General features: G+C 41.2%; 1 protein-coding gene across 1 annotated transcript in view; it reads right to left on the bottom strand.

Annotated features, from left to right (window-relative positions):
- The window catches only part of sdk2b (sidekick cell adhesion molecule 2b), a 290,174-nt gene that overhangs the window by 174,280 nt on the left and 96,633 nt on the right, over positions 1–19,261 (bottom strand).

Here is a 19,261-nt window from a genome sequence, read left to right as displayed (position 1 = left end):
ACAACCACACTATTGTTGGTTACCGAGTCGTTTAAGTGCTGCTAGCTTGAAGAGGTATTAGTGACATCATCGCAAGCTGTCCAGTGTTCACAGGATTACAGCTTGTTAGCGCTTTTGTTGAAAGTAAATACACAACGGCTTAATGTTGTGTACTGTAATTGTTAAAACACGGCAGGAGTAAATACACACCACAAAGCAAATAGATAGATAGAATAGATGGTTATTGTGGGCTATATACAATACATACATACTGTGTGTACACATACAGTATACCCTATAGACACACACACACACACACACACACACACACACACACACAGCTCCATCCACCAGTCACTAATTAATTGGATGAAATAGCAAGGCATATTGATTTACCAATGACACGGACTCAGGGTTTCAAGATCACAGTGCATGCAGATTTGCACAAGTGTTTGTGTGTGCTCAGTTTGTGTGTGAGTCTTTGTGTGTTTGTTTGTGTATGCACAGTGGTGTGTACAGTATAAGTGTCTTATCTGGGCCAACTACCCTCCATTTCCATGTTTGGGCTCTTGGATCGCAGGCCCCACCGGTGATGTGGGTGTCATGTGCATAAAAACGCCCCCCCCCCCTCAAACCCACACACCAGTTTCAGGGATGATAATATCCTGTGTCCCTTAGTATAAAGCAGCCTGTTCCACTTTGAGAGCTGAAGTGGTGGCTGGGTCTAGCCACTGAGGTATTTTAATGAGATTCCATGACGTTTCTGTTCAATCTGGCTCCCTCTAATAGTGCTTTAGCAAAGAAGTGGTGTGGGAAGTAAAACTGTACCCTGGAAATCAGAGTCATGTGTGCCAGGTGGTGGAAGTGACTTACAGGCCTTGCGACAAAGCTAATATACTATAATGGCTTCCTCCATCTTGAACAGTTAAATCCAAAGGCAGAACTAATATTGCCTTTACTTGTACAGGAGAATTCACAGATTGCGGATATGTTGATTTAACATTCAAAAAGGTGATGGTTCTGCACATTTAACCAAGATGGTTTCAGTTCTCAACCTGTAAACATTCCATAACCGTGGAGGGAGCTGACAATAAATGGTTTATGATTTGTTTTTGGTAAGTGCTGACCATGTCTTATGTTGGCGTGGATATAAGGAACTGGCTCGGTTCGATGTTGCCGTACATTTTTCCTCTCAGAAAGTGTTAAGTATGTGGTAATGGTAACATGTCCAGTCATGACAAACCAACATGGCTGCAATACATCGATTTTTACAGCTAGCTACAGACCATTAAGAGTAAAACACCAACAGGGCCAAGCAGAATACTCTGGAGAAAGGCTTCAGCATACTGTCTGTGTACTCTTTGCACAAGATAAAGTAATACATGATAGGTAGAAATGCTTGTGGTGTGGGCAGTGTAGCGTATATTTGCTATTGGGCATGTTAGTGAGTCTCCAGAGAAGTGATGTGAGGTTAAGCAGAGAAAAAAAAATCGTATATAGGACAGGGAGGTAGTGAGAGAAAGAAAGCTGACTGTGGCTGGCTTTGAGACACAAAGCCCTTAATTACACTGTACAGGCATCACAGGAATAGCAGTCCGCCCGGCTGTAATGGGATCCAGATGAGGGAATTATACCATTTCCTGACAAAATTGCTTCAAGATGGGGGACAACGCTACTGTCCGAACTTCTAATAAGAGCCGAAGGAATTAAAGAACTTCAGATTGCCGGGGGTGGGGGACACAGTTGGCAAAATGGGGGTGTGCAGAGTGCAGAAACCATGTGTGCTCAGGGTAAGGCTGAATGATTTGAGGACAATATTCCAATTTATATTGTGATTTTTTTCTATAAATTAAACTAAGAAATGTATTTGTTCTATATAATATCAAACACGTCTACATAGTATCAAACTAAATACATTCAAACCTCCAAGGGTTCAAATGTCCAACCGCGAAAAAGGTTATCTTTTAGTAAAATAAGCGTATTTTATATAGATTAAAAAGACACACATGTCATTTAGAGTAAGATCTATTTGTATTTGTTTTACTCAACACATTTCAATTGCAATTGTGTTTTTCAAAAATGGTTTATGGTGGTGGTGGTATACTGAAATTAGCATGTGGCTTAATTTCTTGTAATTATGATACACTTATTCAGAGTGAAATCTGACAAGAAGCCTTTACAAAGCATTAAGTAAAGTTTTTTAGATGAAACCTAAGGATTCTGCTCTGTAGCTTGAGGGAATACACAAACCATAATGCACAACATGAATTAACTGCAGCTGACCACTTTTGTCATTATGATTAAAACAATTGAGGGTCATGACTTCAACTTCCAGCATTTAAGCATTGAACAAATTGATTTCGTTTTTGTGATGCATAAAGATCAAAATTAAGGTTAACATGACTGGGAGAGGACTGAGGTGGACTTTGTCTGAAGTGTTCTCGAAGTATGGGCCAAAGAAAACAGCACCGCGGCTGAGAAAAGATAAGGCTGAGTGAGTGTGTGTGCGCAGATTGGTCCATTTAGACTTCCTTACGTCAATAGGACCCGGAAGGAAAAAATGGAAAAATGTCCAAAGAGGGGCAGCACAGACAGGTCTTTTCTGTGTTAGAGTTTTACTCGCTACAGGGTGTACATTGAGGGTTTGTGACTCTGCAGACCGTTTACATGCAGAAAAACCTTCATAACACACAAGGGGACAGGTAATAACCAGAAAAGCATGACATGGTAAGGTTAGTGTCCCTACTTTTCATGCTTCTGTGTCACAAACAGCAGGGGGCCCTAATCAATTTCTTATTTGAGGCTATGACCAAGCGCCAGAAGTACGCCTCTCAACACAGTGAATATATGGAATGGATGAAGTAACAACAGAAATATAATATTGTATGATGGATATGAGACTTTGATCTCAGAAAACAAAGCAGGCAAGATGACATGAGTGACCAATGAAAGGGAGAGCAAGTGAGAAGAAAGCGAAGGAGCAATATCTGTAGAGTGTTGTATTAGAATTGCAATATCAAAGAAAGCCTCACACAGCTCCATTGTTTTCACCGCCAACTCTCACCACCTGTATCTTTTATTGAATCAAATCTCCCACAAGCACACCCTTTAAACTCATACCTATATTTTCCTTCCAGCTTTTTCTGCTCGTCTCTCTTTGCTATTATATTGTCCTTAACATGTTTTGCCAGGTGACATTTCCATTGACAAAACGCAGACGCTAACGAAGCGCAGTTCCTGTGTTGAATCACACTCTTTTGTGCTGAATCGCAATTTAAAGGAATACATTTTTTTCTGTGCACAATTTTTTCTTTCTTCTTTCTCTCCCAGGTTTGTGTGAGTGATGAGAATAAATAGTGGGACTGAAGGGAGAGGAGAAACACACACTGGGGACTATTTTATCTTCCAAGTTTGACTCTTTCTAAAGCTTTTTTGTTTCTCCTTCTAGGTATTGGTAACCCTTTTCCCTTGACATCTGGTTATAGCTTTTGTTCTTCACTGATCTCTCCAACAATAGTCTCATGATGATGATAAAGGAATGTGTTTAGCTCTTAAATCACAACATATTGGGGAATAAGCAACCATCTCAGTCTGGATGTTCAGGGTTGATTAAAACAAAAAAGGTAACGACAGACATGGATGGGACCATGTTTGAGTACACTCTAAAAACGAATTCAGGCGACATTTCACATCCACTTAATTAACACTAACCGCCAATCGGGTCAATTTGACCCAGAGCTGTTTTGTATTATTATGTAACTTGTTTTCAATAACATATTAAAGTCTCCCAGTCCGTGACTTTTCCTGAAAGTGTGTTATGTAGCACCCTATGTTGTTAAAAATGGTCAATATGTCAGATTGAAGAAATCGCCAAAAAAAATTGCGATTTATACCTATTTCCGCCAAGCGGGTCATATTGACCCCACCCCTTTTCGCTCGATTGATTTTGCGTGTAAACAAACATGACGTGTTGCTATAGCAACGCCTTTTGTCTACTGCGGTTCCTTATAGATTGAGAGATAGATTGAAATAGAGAGAGATAGATAGATAGATTGATAGCGACAGTCTGTAGTGAAGGAGCGCGCTCCCGCTCACGGGAGACTGCTCGCGCTGAGCTCCGCAGCAAACAGCTGTTTGCTTTTCACCCAACAACAGGTCCGGTTCCAGAACAAAATGACTCGGGGTGCATCTGAGATTAGAGAGGGTGCAGTGGTAAAGTGTTATTTTTATAAGTGGGGAGTGGACCTAACACCCTCTAAGGGGGTCCTCACCTTCTCTAGGGGGGTCCGGGGGCATGCTCCCCCGGAAAGATTTGTTTAAAAATATTGAAGTTAAAAGCATCAATCTGGTGCACTTTGAGAGCAAAATGAAGAGATCTAAGGATACATCTCTCAACATCCATATGAAACAGAACTGTAAAGTCAACAGATTTACTTTTTCTTTATGGATATTTTACAAATCACTCCCCTTTTAAGACCGAAATGTCTACATGCATAGCAGAAGATGGCATCTTTTTTACAGGAATATTCCAGCCAATCCCTGTTTTGAAACCATGAGCTGCAAAATGAGCGCCTTACCCCACTGTAGCCTACAGGCGAGTTGGGTACTTTTTTAAATATACCTGGGCAGGTTCTGTTTAGCTGAGGTCCTCTGGCACTTGCGGGCCACCGAGGGGTGGCGGTGTTTGGGGCAACGAAGACGGATGCGGCTGCTCCGCCTCCGTGGGCGAGGCGGGCAAAGCTGGTGAGTCGGGCGGGAGGATGTTTAGTGTCCACGACAGTGGCCGCGCGGGTAACGTGATTGATTGATTGATTGAAAAGTTTATTAACAGCTTGTATATTGGGTACAGTACAGTACAGATCAAAACATACAATTGTTAAGGGGATGCAGACCAGAGAAAGACTTTCGTCTTGTTTACATCAGGGTCCCCCATTTCCAATTCATCATATCATTTAAGACATATAAGACATATTTGACATACAGATGGCTTATTTACAATTTACATACAGGTGGTTTTTTACATACAGATTGCTTATTTACAATTTTCATTTTAGATTTTGTTCTAATACATCCTAACCGGACATTTAAGACATACCAAGTCTACAGATATACAGTTAGTAACAGAGTCTAAAATGCGAGTATATACATAGATGGGGGGGGGTGAAGCTGTCCATTGTACGACAGGTTGAGATTTGTACCATTACCGGGGCCAGTTTTGCAATGCTCTCCCCCGAAGGTGCTCTTTAAGAGAGGTTTTGAAGGTAAGTATAGTTTTACTTTCCTTTACAGTTGTGGGAAGAGCGTTCCACCTTGATGTGGCATAATTGCGAAACGTGTATTCTCCCTTTTTTGTGCCAAATCTGGGTTTCACATGATTTGTGGAGCTCCCTCTGGTGTTATGATCATGGTATTCCTTGACCTTTGGGAATCATTTTTACATGTACATGGGTACCATAGAGGTGTAGTGGATCTTGTAGACCAGGCCCATTGCAAGTAGCTGTACTCCGTCGTCTACTCTAAGCCATCCTAGGTTGTCAAAGTGGGCAGAGGTGAGGTGGGTTCTAGATGAAAGGTCAAGCAGTAGTCTGACCAGTTTATTTTGCGATGTTTGAAGTTTTATTTTTAGCGCCTTGGAGGTGCTATGGTACCATGACGTGCAAGCATAGTCATAGTACCCTTGAATGAGTGCTCCTGCCAGAGTTTTCAGGGTGTTTTTGTTTACCAGAGAGGAGATCCGGTATAGGAATCTAGTTCTTTGATTTACTTTTTTTATTACATTGGATGCCATTTTGTCACAGGAGAGGTTTGCCTCAAGAATAGATCCTAGGTATGTAATTTCCTTCTTACTTGTGACAATAATGTCGCCCACTGCAACTGAGAAGTCGTCGGATTTGCTGAGATTATGTTTCGAACCGAAGAGAATGGACTCTGTTTTACCCAGGTGTAATGATAATCTATTATCGGCGAGCTAGGTGCAGATTCTGCCGAGCTCGGAGCTGAGGTTTTTTTCAACCTGCAATCTGCTCCTGTCAGAGACCAGCAGGGCTGAGTCGTCCGCGAACAGGAACAAGTTGCAGTCACATGCTGATGACATGTCATTTACATAAATTAGGAACAGTAACGGACCTAATATGCTTCCTTGTGGAACACCACAGCTCACTGGGAGGGGGGGGGACAGAGTACCGTTTACCTCCACCATCTGTTCTCTCCCCTCCAGGTAGGATCTCATCCAGCTCACCGATAGTTTATCAAAACCAATTGCTTTTAGCTTGTCAATCAGAATGGGGTGATTGACAGTGTCGAAAGCCTTTTGTAGGTCCAGCATCACCATGCCGCAGTACTTGCCCTCGTCCACCTCTTGTTTGATGTGGTCGCTCAAATAAAAAATACATTTATCACTGCATTCGCATCTTCTAAAGCCAGATTGAAATTCATAGATTAGTTTCTTTTCCGCGAGGTACTTTTCGACCTGTTCATATACTATTTTTTCCATGACTTTCGAGATGGAGGTAAGTATAGAGACAGGGCGGTAGTTGCCTGGGTCCAATTTGCTGCCCTTTTTGTGCAGGGGGGTTACTCTTGCAATTTTGAAGTCTTTGGGTACTTTTCCCTGTTTTATGGAGAGGTTAATTATGTGAGCTATGACTGGTGAGATGGCGGTTGCTGTGTCTCTGAGGAATTTGGAGGGGATATTGTCGTGGCCAGTGGCCTTGTTAGGTTGGAGGGCGCTCAGTTTAATGAGTACCTCTGCTGTTGTTACCCTTGCTAGACTGAAATCATCTTTGCGTACCCCTAGGTTTTTGTAGTAGGTCATGATGTGATCTACTCCAAAAAGCCCTGAGTGGGAGGGTAATTTATTTAGTTGTGGCTATGTTTGTGAAAAAAATGTTCAAGTATTTGGCCACATCCAGTTTGTCTGTGATGAGCCTGTTATCTGTCTTTATGTTTAAGTTAGAAAATCTCGTTTTGAGTTTTTTACTGCAGCCAAGCTGGTTATTGAGTAATTTCCAAAGTTCACGGGGTTTATTTTTGTTTTCCTCAGTTTTGATATTGATGAAATTCTTTTTGGCAGTTTTGATCATGGAGCTTACGTCATTTCTTAGTCTGTTTCTTTCAATTTTTAGTTTAGTCACGTGGGCCTGGAGTTCACTGCTCGTGCTTTTGGAAAGCATTGACTGACTTTTATGAAACTCAGAGCATTTTTTTGTCTCTGGTTTTCATGGCGGTCAGTATGCCGGAGTGCATCCACGGCTCAGCGCGATTTTTTACCCTGGTTGTTCTTAGGGGGCCAAATCATTGAGTATTGCAGAGAATTTGTTTTTGAAACCAAGCCATGTTTCTTCAACTTGTGTACCACTGAGCTCATCTGACCACTGAGCTCATCTGACCAGTCCAGGCTCTCCAGTTCTAGGTTAAAGGCCTCGCTAGAGTAGTTTTTGAGGTCTCTAGATATGACTGTTTTGTGACAGCCGGCCCTTTGTTTTAGCTTTTTGCGGAACTACAGAATATCATATAATGATCACTTAACCCGCATGCTATAACCCCTTTACTGGAGATCCTGGACTTGTCAGAGGTCAGAATGAGATCAATGGTAGTTTGTGGTAGCCTGGACAAGTTCCCACAGTTAAGACAAATAGAAATATACAAAGGACATTTTAAGGTGAGTGTCATCTTTTGTCATTCAAATAGATAGCCTTGTAGTTGCACTGTATAGGCAAATTGCTGTTTGACCAAAATTAGCAGCCTTTGAACTGTGAATAGTTCTGTGAGAGGATACAAAGTAGTAGAGGCTACTGTGAGAGTAAAAATACTTTGGTTACTATTGTGATATCGCTTTTAATTAAAAATGAATCTCGGTGAAGCAGATCAAGGATCAAGGACATGCTTCTTGAGGTAGGATCGTTATTTAGAGTTGTCATTGAAATGCAAGTTGTTGGCAGTCTCCCATTCAGAATATATTCATTTAGGTCATTTCTCTTTTTCTCCTTTTTCAAAAAAAGCACAATACAATTGAAGTACGCAGAGAACTATAGCCATCCGCTGCCTTGTCGTGTACCTTGGAGAAAAGGAAGAGGACCTTTTCAAGGAGTTTAGCGACGTAATTAAACATCTTGAAATAAAATAAAATCCACGGGCACAGTGTAAAAACACAGGACAAAAGCACTGATCTCTGTCAGTTACATTTTGAAGCATATTGCACTTTTGGCCACACCCCAATCAATAATATCTTAGCAACATTCAGCATGGATAGGTGTTGACAGCAATGGCATGGGAAAAGGATTGTGTACAATTTTGAAAAGTGGCTTCTGCTCTTCTGCTCCAGTTCAAGTATTGTATGGAACCTGCAAAAAAGATGAGAAGATACACTAAAACTTGCACGGTTGTGATTAACAAAATCTGTCCACATGCTTTTAAACACTAGGCAAAGTACTCAAAAGCACCTCTGTGTGTCTTCAGGACCACATTGCCATGACGACACACACATGCAGACTCAATAGGGGAAAACAATACCAGCGTTGCTTTAGCAGCTGGTAATAATGGCTCTGAATTAGCTAAGAGTTTAAAAAGTATGCAATTACCTAATTCATGATCTCTTATGCGCTAACCTATTATTTAATGTGCTTCAAAAGGACATGAATATCGCCTTCATCAGTGACCGGTCCACCCCAGGGTCTGTCCATACGATGGCAACCATCGTGGTCGAGGGAAACAAATGAATGAGCATTCTGCGTTAAATGTGTTCATACTGTTTGAAATAATGACTGTCGGCAGTGTAAACATCTTTGTTACATCTTTTGTATAATGGATGTGTGTGATCTGCAGACTGGTGGCCATTGAGAGTTTGTTTGATTTGACATATTTGGCACTGGTTTTAAATATGCAAAGGCCTCTAACTTCGATGTGATGGCAGCATTTATTTGCTGTGTGCCCATTTCCCATGGTAATATGGCTAATGTGTTTATTTATTATTTGTGTGGCAATTTCAATTTGTGTTATTTATCTTTTTTCTCAAGATTGAAATGAAGCTCAGCGCAAGTTCTTTCAGGAAGACTGGGTGTATATACATTCACTCCGCAGCTGCATATAATCAGCTCATCACAGGCGTTCTCTTTAACCTATTACATTTCACCTCATTCTCCAGCAGCCAATCAACGTGCTGCAGTCAAACTATAAAATGGTTCTCCTCTCTCCTGCAGTCAGCTGTGATTTCAGGTGTTCATGCACCTTATCATACTGTATGGCATGTGTCAATAAATGTTCAAACTAAATGAATTCTCTCCTGATTGAAACATCATGTGTTGAAATAAACAACTGCAGTTCAAAATAAAAAGTGAATTGCCTAATATTTTTGTTGTGGAATCAATTAATTTATTTCTTTAAAGGCAAAAACATGAAAAAGCTAAGAAAAAAAACTATTGAATACAATATATTTGGTGCAACTTAATTTATAAATGGTTGTCAACTTAAAAACGTGTGTTCACAATGATGGTAATTAAGTACATACAACTTAAAATTCCTTTTAAATCATACGGTAAAACTAGTCAGAACAACTTAATCTTTTGAGTAATCAACTTCAAAACTTGTGTTTATGCTACCAATTATTAAGTAAGTGGTAATTAAAAACACCTCTGATTGTAGAGGAAAAGACTTCTCCCCTAACTCAAATAACTTTGTTGCTTTAAGACAATTTCATTAGAAGTTGTCTTAACTCAATAAACATTGATGCAAACTGTTGCGTTGATTTTCTTTGTTGAGCCAAGGCATTTGTTTTTAGAGTGTAGAGAGGGGTTTAAAATATGGAAGTCGGTAGAGCTTAAGACAAAGTGTGACTAAGACAGTGTGAGCCAGAAAATACAGCATGCAGAGAAATAGGGGGGCAAACACACAAGGGCAACGACAGTGTAGAAAAGGAAGAGAGGGTGGGAGGTACGAGACGCAGAGTCCAAATCTCCGGTGGGTGGCGGCAACAGCATTAAATAAGTGATAAATATTCAACAGAAGGCAAGCTGGCACTCAGGAGACACCTTGACAGCCCAAACAAATACTTAGTGAGAGTACGCTTGCAACCGTACCTACATGTACCAGAAAACACAGCAGTCCCCAGTCGGTTTAACTGACAGCTGACAACACAGGTAGGATGGGGCAACAGGGAGGATGGTGAGAAATAAGGATGGGGGGGATCCACAGGGTAGAGATGGAAGGGGGAGGTAGAGACTGCAGGGGCAGCAGTGGGGAGGATTTGCTTGTAAAAACAGAATTCTTTTTTTTTCTCAAATCTGTACCAATCTTGCCTCAATTCCTCTGTTTCCATCCCTGCTGAAAAGTTCCAGAAATCATACCTGACCCCTCCTGCAACCCTCTCCTGAGGGGACATCCATCAGCTGCTGGCCCCAGACGGATTGAGGGCGAAGAAAAGGGGGCAGATAAAGAGCTGGAAGGAGGGATAGAGGCGCATGGCAGATAGTTTTGCGGGTTAGGTCTGGAGGTCAGAGCGGTGTGGCCAGTGGGGAGAGGGGGCATCTGTACCAGGGGAAATGAGGTAATGTGTGGGAGGCAGGTGAAAAATTGCCCTGTCACTCGCCAGGACAAATGCTCTGCCTCGCTCTGCTGACCAGGAGGTGATAGGGGTTTGACTTTCTCAAGGTACGTAAGCTTTGACACATTCAGCAACATCCTGCACCCATGAACAACTGCATGTACACAAATATACACGCATGAACACGTCTAGAGTACAGGCTCACGGTGCATACTTTCTCAAGTTCACTCATGTGATCGCAGCTTTACTCATGATTGTACTCTACAAAGAAAATGTGACACACTTTGCTGTTCCACTGCTTAAGTATTAAAAAAAAGAAAATTGTCAGTGTCATGATGTGCATTCACGCCTTTCACTCAGTGTGCCCGCGGTGAGATGACACTCTCGAAATAACATCCAATTCAAGCCTTCAATCACAGTCAGTGTTATATGGGGAATGATAGAAAAAGGGAACATGATGGAGCGGAAAAAAGACACTGGGAATTGAAATTGATATATAGCAGGAAGTGTTTTGCTAGCCTTCAAAGCAGACTGTACACTAGATGCTCAGCACCAGACGAGGACTAGCTGTGAAGCAATTAAGCAGCTAAAGAGAAAGATACATCCATAGGGAGGTGGTAGTGACCAAAGACGAGCTGAAACAGAGGTCATTATATTCTCCTCATGGTCAGTAACGCAACTCCAAGTGAATAATGATGTTGCTCCATGACTGCACGATGTGTTAGTAATTGTTTGCTAACAAGCCCATCATATTAGCCTTAAAGGTGATGCTACAATATGTCAATGTTGTGGTCACAGATGGTTTTAACTGCCTCCAAGAGGCCAAAATACTAATAAAACCCAGGAAATAAGCATCTTCAATCATTAAACACCACAATGACTGTTTAGTTTGACCACCGAAACCATTTCTATCTTCTTTTCCATTCCCAGATCTTTCCTTTGGTTCTGTAATGGCACATTAACATTTCGAACACATCCGCACATCATCCATTACCCAGCCTCCCCCTAACACACTCTTCGCCTTTCCAAATCATTAATAGTATGTAAATCCGCTCATCACCATCGCTCGCTGTGTCTTTCAACAGATGTTGACAGGTTCCACCTTTTAAAGGTCAGCTGAACGCCCGCGCTGGGGTAAAAAGGATGAGCTCAAAGGCCGCTCGGAAGATGCAGTGACAGAGAAAGATGAGACGCCAAACACAGGGGCAAGGAGGGGTGACACGCCACCTCTGATGTCACCGACTCCCCGCAGAGTGTGAACTCTTGCTGGTTTTTGGCCGTGTCTTTTTCACAACCCTTTCAAATTGGATGTCAGGTACAGTGACAGCGACGGCAAGCAACACATTCGTCATACTGCTTGCAGCTTGCTTTTAGAAGTCCTTTGAGACCGGCTCTGTGGGCTACAAGAGAGCTAGAGGGGAATTGCACTTCTGGCTGCCCAGCAACTAAAGCAGGATACAGAGTGCGAGAGAGAGGCAGATAGACAGTCACATACTGGAAAGACAGACGAGAGGACAGATGTCTTACAGACAGAAAAATTAAAATGGGGACATAATTGAATAATAGGAAAGAAACGGATAGCGGTTTGAAGAGTTGTAAGTAAAACCTGCCTTGAACTCTAGTTTAGCAGTTCCCCCACTCCCCGTGGTTTAGGGCAAACATCTCATGTCTTTAAAATAATAATAATAATAATAGATGAGACTTGTAGAGCGCTTTTCTAGAAACTCAAAGACGCTTTAGGATTTAGGAAAATAGTGCTGCCTTTTTTAACTCCTCTGATGGTGCTCTCTTACTGTTGGGCAGTGACTAAATCCTGCAGAAAGGAACATGGCCACGAAGCATGCCGACATGTACCATAATAACAACAAATACACTTGAATTAACCTTAGATAATGTTGCTTATGTGTTGTCACACTTGAACTTATTTAATCTTCAAAAATAAACTTGCTGAACAGAAATAATGTAATTGGATTTGACAAAATGTCATTGGATTTTCTTACCAGGGTTGTTAGAGAAGGAAATAAAAGATAGATAACCAACTTAAGAAGGAACCTCAACTGATATTTAGTTCACTGAAGATGGACTGGTTTTCATTTATTTTATGTAAGCAGAGTCTATTTTGTGTCAAAGTAAAAGTATAGCATTTCCATTACGGCACATTCCATACTTTTATTCAAAGTCTGTGAAAGAATGTTATTGATTTTTTTTCGCTTTATCTCAGGAAAAAAGACCTAAGAAAAACACATTTTGGTGAATAGAATAAAACCATAACAGAGCTGCTTCATAGGGAAGTATTTGGTTCAACGATAATGGATGTCTGCAATTAATGTCAGAGTGCGTTCATAGATCAGAGACAAAACTACCTGACTAATGGTGCCGAGTTTCATCCGACCCATTGATGAATCAATTTTACTGATGTGAATACAGCCATTAGCCATTGGTTCATTTCTTCCCGTAATAACAGAGTTTTTGATAAGTTGAGGTGCCAGGCCTCGGCCCCCTTATCATATCATATTATTATGTATTGTTTGTACTATCACGCATGTACACAAGGGCGGACGAGATGGAGAGACAGAAAAAGAGCCAGAGGGAGAAAGAGGTGTCCCCATTAAGTGCAAATCAATCACGAACAGGAAGCAATTCAGACGAGCACAGGTAGAGAGGAAATTAGAGGGAAACCACACACACAAATGTGCATGCACAACAACACAAGCGTGCACACACACACACACAGGGTTTGACTGGTCTTGGTGAGGATGACAGGAAATTGGACCGTCAGTAACTACTCCAGGGGCGGAGATTGTTGTGTCATGGGAGTTTTTGCTCTATTATGTCTGTCTCTTTAGATAGATACAATACATTGGTTTCTACTCACTGGTAACATTAGATCACTATGATTGGTCCACATGTAGCTACTGTAGATCACCAACTGCACTTCTATTTTTTATCTCTATCTCGTTGCTTTGATTTAGCAGAGATAATTGTGCTTTTTTTAACCTTTTACACAGGGATTCTGTTGAGGAGCTACATGTTCCAGAATAGCTTTCTGTGCTGTAACATTACACTTCTTGGGAAGATATTCTCAATTTTCTTTAATATAGAAATCCTCAAGCCTCCTGGAGTGTTACGTGATTAGCTTTGTAAGGCGAATGGTTCTAAAAACTACAATAAAGCAAATCTCAGCCGCTGTTGCAATAAAAAATCAACCAGTAAGAGGTGCGAAGTAAAGGTCTAGCAATTGAATAGCACTTCATTGTTGCAACGAAGCACAAAACACAGCTCCATTATTACTAACTTCATGGATGCAGTTTTAAAAAGTAATGATATCAAACCTCTGAATGTATTAGCAAGTTCCTACAAACTGAAATCTTTAGTTTTCGTTCTTCGAGCTTAGCAGTACATGGAACAATACAAAAACGATGATTGACAAATTACCAAAATGCTCCTTGTGAGAGTTCTCTTTGTTCAATAACCAATTATTTGTTATGTACATTTTCATTTTGTATTTTGCTCAGGTAGAACATTTTGCAGTCGGCGCTGCCATTGTCATCTTACCTTTCACTCTAAATACTGTCACCGCCTTTTAAATTTAACTTGCATTCAATTTGAACAGAATGAGGTGAAAATGAACCGTGTGCTTCATCAGAACAGACTTTTGGTTCAACAACTTGTTTTCGAAAGCCCTTCCACATTAAGCATTTTTGCTCCTATCCATTGTAGGATAAGATAATGTGATTGGCATTTAAAAAAACGATGAATTTAAAGTCACATTGTACTTAATATAGCTGCACTGCAAGACAACAACAAGCTGATTGTAAAGTCAATTGTATATGCAGTATGTGACTTTATCCATCAGTATTATCAACCAGTTGTACCCATGAGCCCCCCCCCCTCCCCAGGGAGTCAGTCTCCTGCCAAGAACCTCAACCTCTCACCTTGAGGGCTCCTGACTAAATGCTGAGCAATCACAGCGCAGACTGACACCCTGCTGACTGAGGAGATTATGACCGAGATACGAAAACAATTGTCACTTTACAACAGATACACACACACACACACTAATGTGGTTATAGGTCAGGTGTTGAGGTAATCAGCTGTTTTCTTGCCTGTGTGCCTCAAACCCACAGTACTGTTTGCTTTGTTGTGCATTTGAGATCAGGTCCATTTCCGAGCTTGTTAAATGCCAGGTTGCGGTTACAGGGCATACATATTTCAGTATCTAGCGGCAAGATAATCACTCTGATTAAATGTCTGACATAGTACAAGGCTGGTTGGGTTGAGCGGAGATAACTGGCAGTGAAGTGGAAAAGAGAGAAGGGTAGAAGAAAACATATACTGCTGTAATGAAGGAATATTAATATGTAGTAGCTGAAACACTGTGCAGAAAAAGCAGAATAATTGAATGTACTTATTGGATCATTTGTCAGGGTTTCTGTCTTTAATCCCATATAAGGATATTAATCATTCCAGGTTTAGAAATGTGACAATACAAATATACCATACGTATCCATAAATACCAATGCCTTTATTGTCAGTAATAAAATGTAAATAAGACCGTTGGTGAACAAACATAATTATACAACATGAATGTAAATGTTCAGCTGGGAGCTAAAGCTTTTACTTTCATTCAGCGCAAAATAATGAGTCATACTGCAGCTGTCAGAATCCCTTTTTAGTGTTTGGTTTGGTATGTATGATCTGACTTGGGACACTCACCAGACGTTTTGTAAAAATCTCGAATGGGATAGCTTTGATAGTTGAGATCCAAGATAAAACAAATGTTGTTCAGGAAACTGAACCATGTAGTTTATTTTCAATAGCATTTTTAACCTTTTCCAGGAAAAGGTTTAGGTAGGTCATAAAACACATAAAACTGTGGCTGCAAATGCTAGCTGTCAGTTAACGGAAAAATAAAAAGGGCAACATAACAAGATATCAGAGAGATATTTGCATTATGTATGACAGAACTGCAGTCTTGGGGGGAAAGCAACAAGCCTCATGGGTTTTTGCCTGTGCCAGATAGAGAAGGGTTTAGTCCACTTGTGACCGTGCAGTGTATACTTACAATAGCAAAAAACGTTGTCAGGATGATGAATTTGAAATAGTCCCTGGGATGTTGCACTACAAGACCCTAGGTGTATCTGTTAAGAAAGTGTGGGAGGATACATAGTAATTACCCCTTGAAAGTAAGCTTTTAAATTAATCTTCTTTATCTCTAACTGTACTGCATTTACTATCAATCAATCAATCAATCAATGTTTATTTATATAGCCCAATATCACAAATGTTACATTTGTCTCAGTGGACTTTACAGTTTGTACAAAATATCAGTATGACAATACGACACCCTCTGTCCTTAGACCCTCACATCGTACAAGGAAACACTTCCGGAGAAAACCCACAGTTTAAAGGGAAAAATGGGAGAAACCTCAGGGAGAGCAACAGAGGAGGGATCCCTCTCCCAGGACGGACAGACGTGCAATAGATGCTGTGTGTAAATTGAAAAGATAATACATTTGCAACATAGGTAGTCCAAATGTTTGGAAATGCATGTGTGTATAATAGGAAGATGAAACCACGAGGATATCCATCTAGGACCTATGATCCAGGACCACAGCCACGACTCAAGATCCAGGACAGAGGAGCGCAGGATCATCCATGACTCCGGATCCCGGCGTATACAGACACCATTTACTATAGTGTCATACCACAAGAAAGTTTTGAGGATGCGATCTATCATCAGAAGCATGGAAGAATAATATCCCGTCAGCAGCCGGCGCAATAAACTCCGATACCTTCCACTAACAGGCAAACCACAAGAGACCGTTCTCATTACCACAACTCTCACCTTTCTTTTTGTCCTAATTCATTTTCTGCCTCCTATCGTCTTGATTAAAAGATAAGAGAGGGTTGATTAATTTTTAATAGCTTCCATCTCTTCTTTAAGGTTCAATCGTACTTTAACGATTCTCTATCCTCACTCTCATTGCTCCTCTCATCTTTGATTTAGAATCTTTCACCGGCATATGCAAATATTCACGGACACACTCTCACACAAACGCACACACAATTTAATTAGAAGCCAATTACAGGAGCACTTTCATGCTGTTCTTTCTACCCCCCCGCCCTCTTAAGTGTTCCACCTAAGGTGTGAAACGAGATGGGAACAGTGGAAGGAAAATAAAATTCGGCTGCACTCGATCAGATAAGCTAATAATTTAGCGCTGAAGAATATTTCCCTTGTTCAGTTTCGCAGCATTTTAAGTATGCACCTGTTGATGTCTTAACTACAAGCTAGAATGTGATACTGTAAGGCAGAAGTGAGATTATTCACAAAGGTCTGTGGTTCCACTGGGAGCCAAGTGTTAATATGTCTAGAACTAGGCAGGATTTGTGTGTATAGAATCAGCCATCTTGTGCACAGGTGCAAGGATTTATACGCTTTCAGGCTCTTAAGTGACTTTAAACATACACAAACATTCACTGTGCATGCATATGGGAGAGAAAATCACTGTCGAGTGTATGCTTTAAGTCATATTTTACAGTGGGATACACATACACAAACCACACACATGCTACAACATCCCCAAGGAACTACAACCTGGTATACAGCACCGTGCTTTTCTTCCCACACACCTCCTGCTATTACTCCCCCACCTGCTGCCACCACCCTACGAACGAGAAATCCATTCCTTTTCACGTGTCATTCATACGCCTTTCAATACCCATGTGAGAATTTCAGTGTGTGCACAGCCTTAAAAGTGAAGAATTAGAAAAGTACTCCCTAGCAGCCACAGAGTAAATAGACATAACATTAGCATAAAAGTGTTCATAAGGGGGTTGAGAAAGAGCACAGATTATGCATTTATCACACAGAGAGAAAAGCAACTGGCTCACTTTCACATGATAAGCCACGCTGGTGTGAGGCTGAGTTAAAAGAGTAATTAGGCGCTGCTAGTCAATGCGAACACGCAGCTGAGATCTTAAGATGAGTGAAAAACGAGAAGCGCAGCACTTTTACTGCTTGTATCACATGCCGAGATGATGACAAGAATGTTGCATTAAGCGCCACTGGAACATCTACAGACGTACAGTAGTGGGAGAGATGAAGCACTCTGGCGTCAAAGGGTTACCACACTGCACTCAACTGGAGTCCCAGACACAATTATGCAACCCACAACAATAGAAGCCTTGACAATGTGCAATAAAAGTGTATAACATAAACAAGTTATCTTCTTTCCATGAGAGCACTGGTTTTTTAATGTGCACAAAAGGCCAAAGAGATGTATTATATTCTTGGGTGATTTGTTTTCATCTGAACCCAAAGCCTGCATTACCAAACTGATAGGTGCAATAAGAAAAACAACATGGGAGCAAAGGGATTCTAATGCAATACGATGAAGGCCGAAACGTCAGAATGAAAGCCTCCTCCTTCTTCATCCCACAAATATGCACACTCCACAATCCATCTGGCTCACTCTCCTGCCCCCCAGGATATAATCTCTGGTATATAGGAAAAACTCTATACATAATAAACATCCACAGGAGCTTCTCTGTTTGCAGTGGGGGTCTTTTCTGACAGAACACCGCAGCACATGCTGGGCATAGTGTGTACATCTTTGCTTTGTTGCTTGCTGCAGTGATGATGAGAGTTGTGGGAAGAAATTGAAAAGGGGGGCGGGGGGAAGAAGGTGCGATGTAGCTATTCATCTCTGTATGAATCAATCTTAGAAAGAATCCCAAGGAAAGCAAGAGTGCAGACTAATTGTGTGAGCGGGGAGTTTGAAGTTACTGCAGCGCCTTCAGATGTTACCAGCACAATAGCTTCGAGCTATGCATTGCACTTGTAAAGAAACAACCAACTGAAATCAAACCTGAGTGGAAATATAAATGCATTTAAAGAGGCACAACCTTTATAACTTGAAACAGTGCATCCTACGCAGTGGACTGGAACATTTAAATGGTCTATATTGAGAAACATCAACCTAAAGTGGTAAATCGTCTGCCGCGGCATGCTGCTAGGATTTCTCCACATATCACTGTGCGTGTCATTGAAAGTGAAGGCAGGCCCTCGGCATGAAAGGAAGAATTATGGCACTTTGCCTTTAATAGACTGTGCTGGTGAATATGCTAACAGTTACACCTGCACACTGCCCTACCACGGCAAACAGCGGCGATGACAGGCATGAAATGTCAACACTGGGTCATAAGCAGTCGGAGAGACAAAGTCAGCGAGGTAGGGGGGGTGGCCACATGCAGCTTGTAGTTGCTGTGGAAATAGTTGCACACCTAGGCTATGCTGTGATATTGTAATGTACAGAAAAGTGTACAACATGCACACAATACACAGTTGTAAACAGCAACAATAGACTGAAAGGAGCAAAATACATTGAAACAAACACAAATCTGACCAATGGAGCAACACAATGTCCAGTACCCATCATTCCTTCCATCCTATCTGAGACCAGCAAGCCGCAGGGAGGCACTGAAAACACTGTGATGAGAAAAGTGGACTCAGCATGAAAGCACCAAACCCCTGTGGTCACCAACTTTAACTCTGGGCACTTTGGATAAAATGGAGTAGTATTGTCTGGAACACTTTTCTATTTCCAATTGTCCTCTTTTACATAAGACACAAAGGTGTGCCAGGAAAAGTTGATGACAATGGACCATATGCGGCTCTTTCGACTTAATGAAAGGTTAAAGAAGGGACTGCATTATACATGACTATATGGGAAGACATCA

Source organism: Gymnodraco acuticeps, unplaced genomic scaffold (assembly GCF_902827175.1).
Source record: "Gymnodraco acuticeps unplaced genomic scaffold, fGymAcu1.1, whole genome shotgun sequence".
In the NCBI taxonomy this organism is placed as follows: Eukaryota; Metazoa; Chordata; class Actinopteri; order Perciformes; family Bathydraconidae; genus Gymnodraco; species Gymnodraco acuticeps.
The sequence above is the reverse complement of the archived record's forward strand: the minus strand, read 5'-3'. Positions and strand labels throughout refer to the sequence as shown.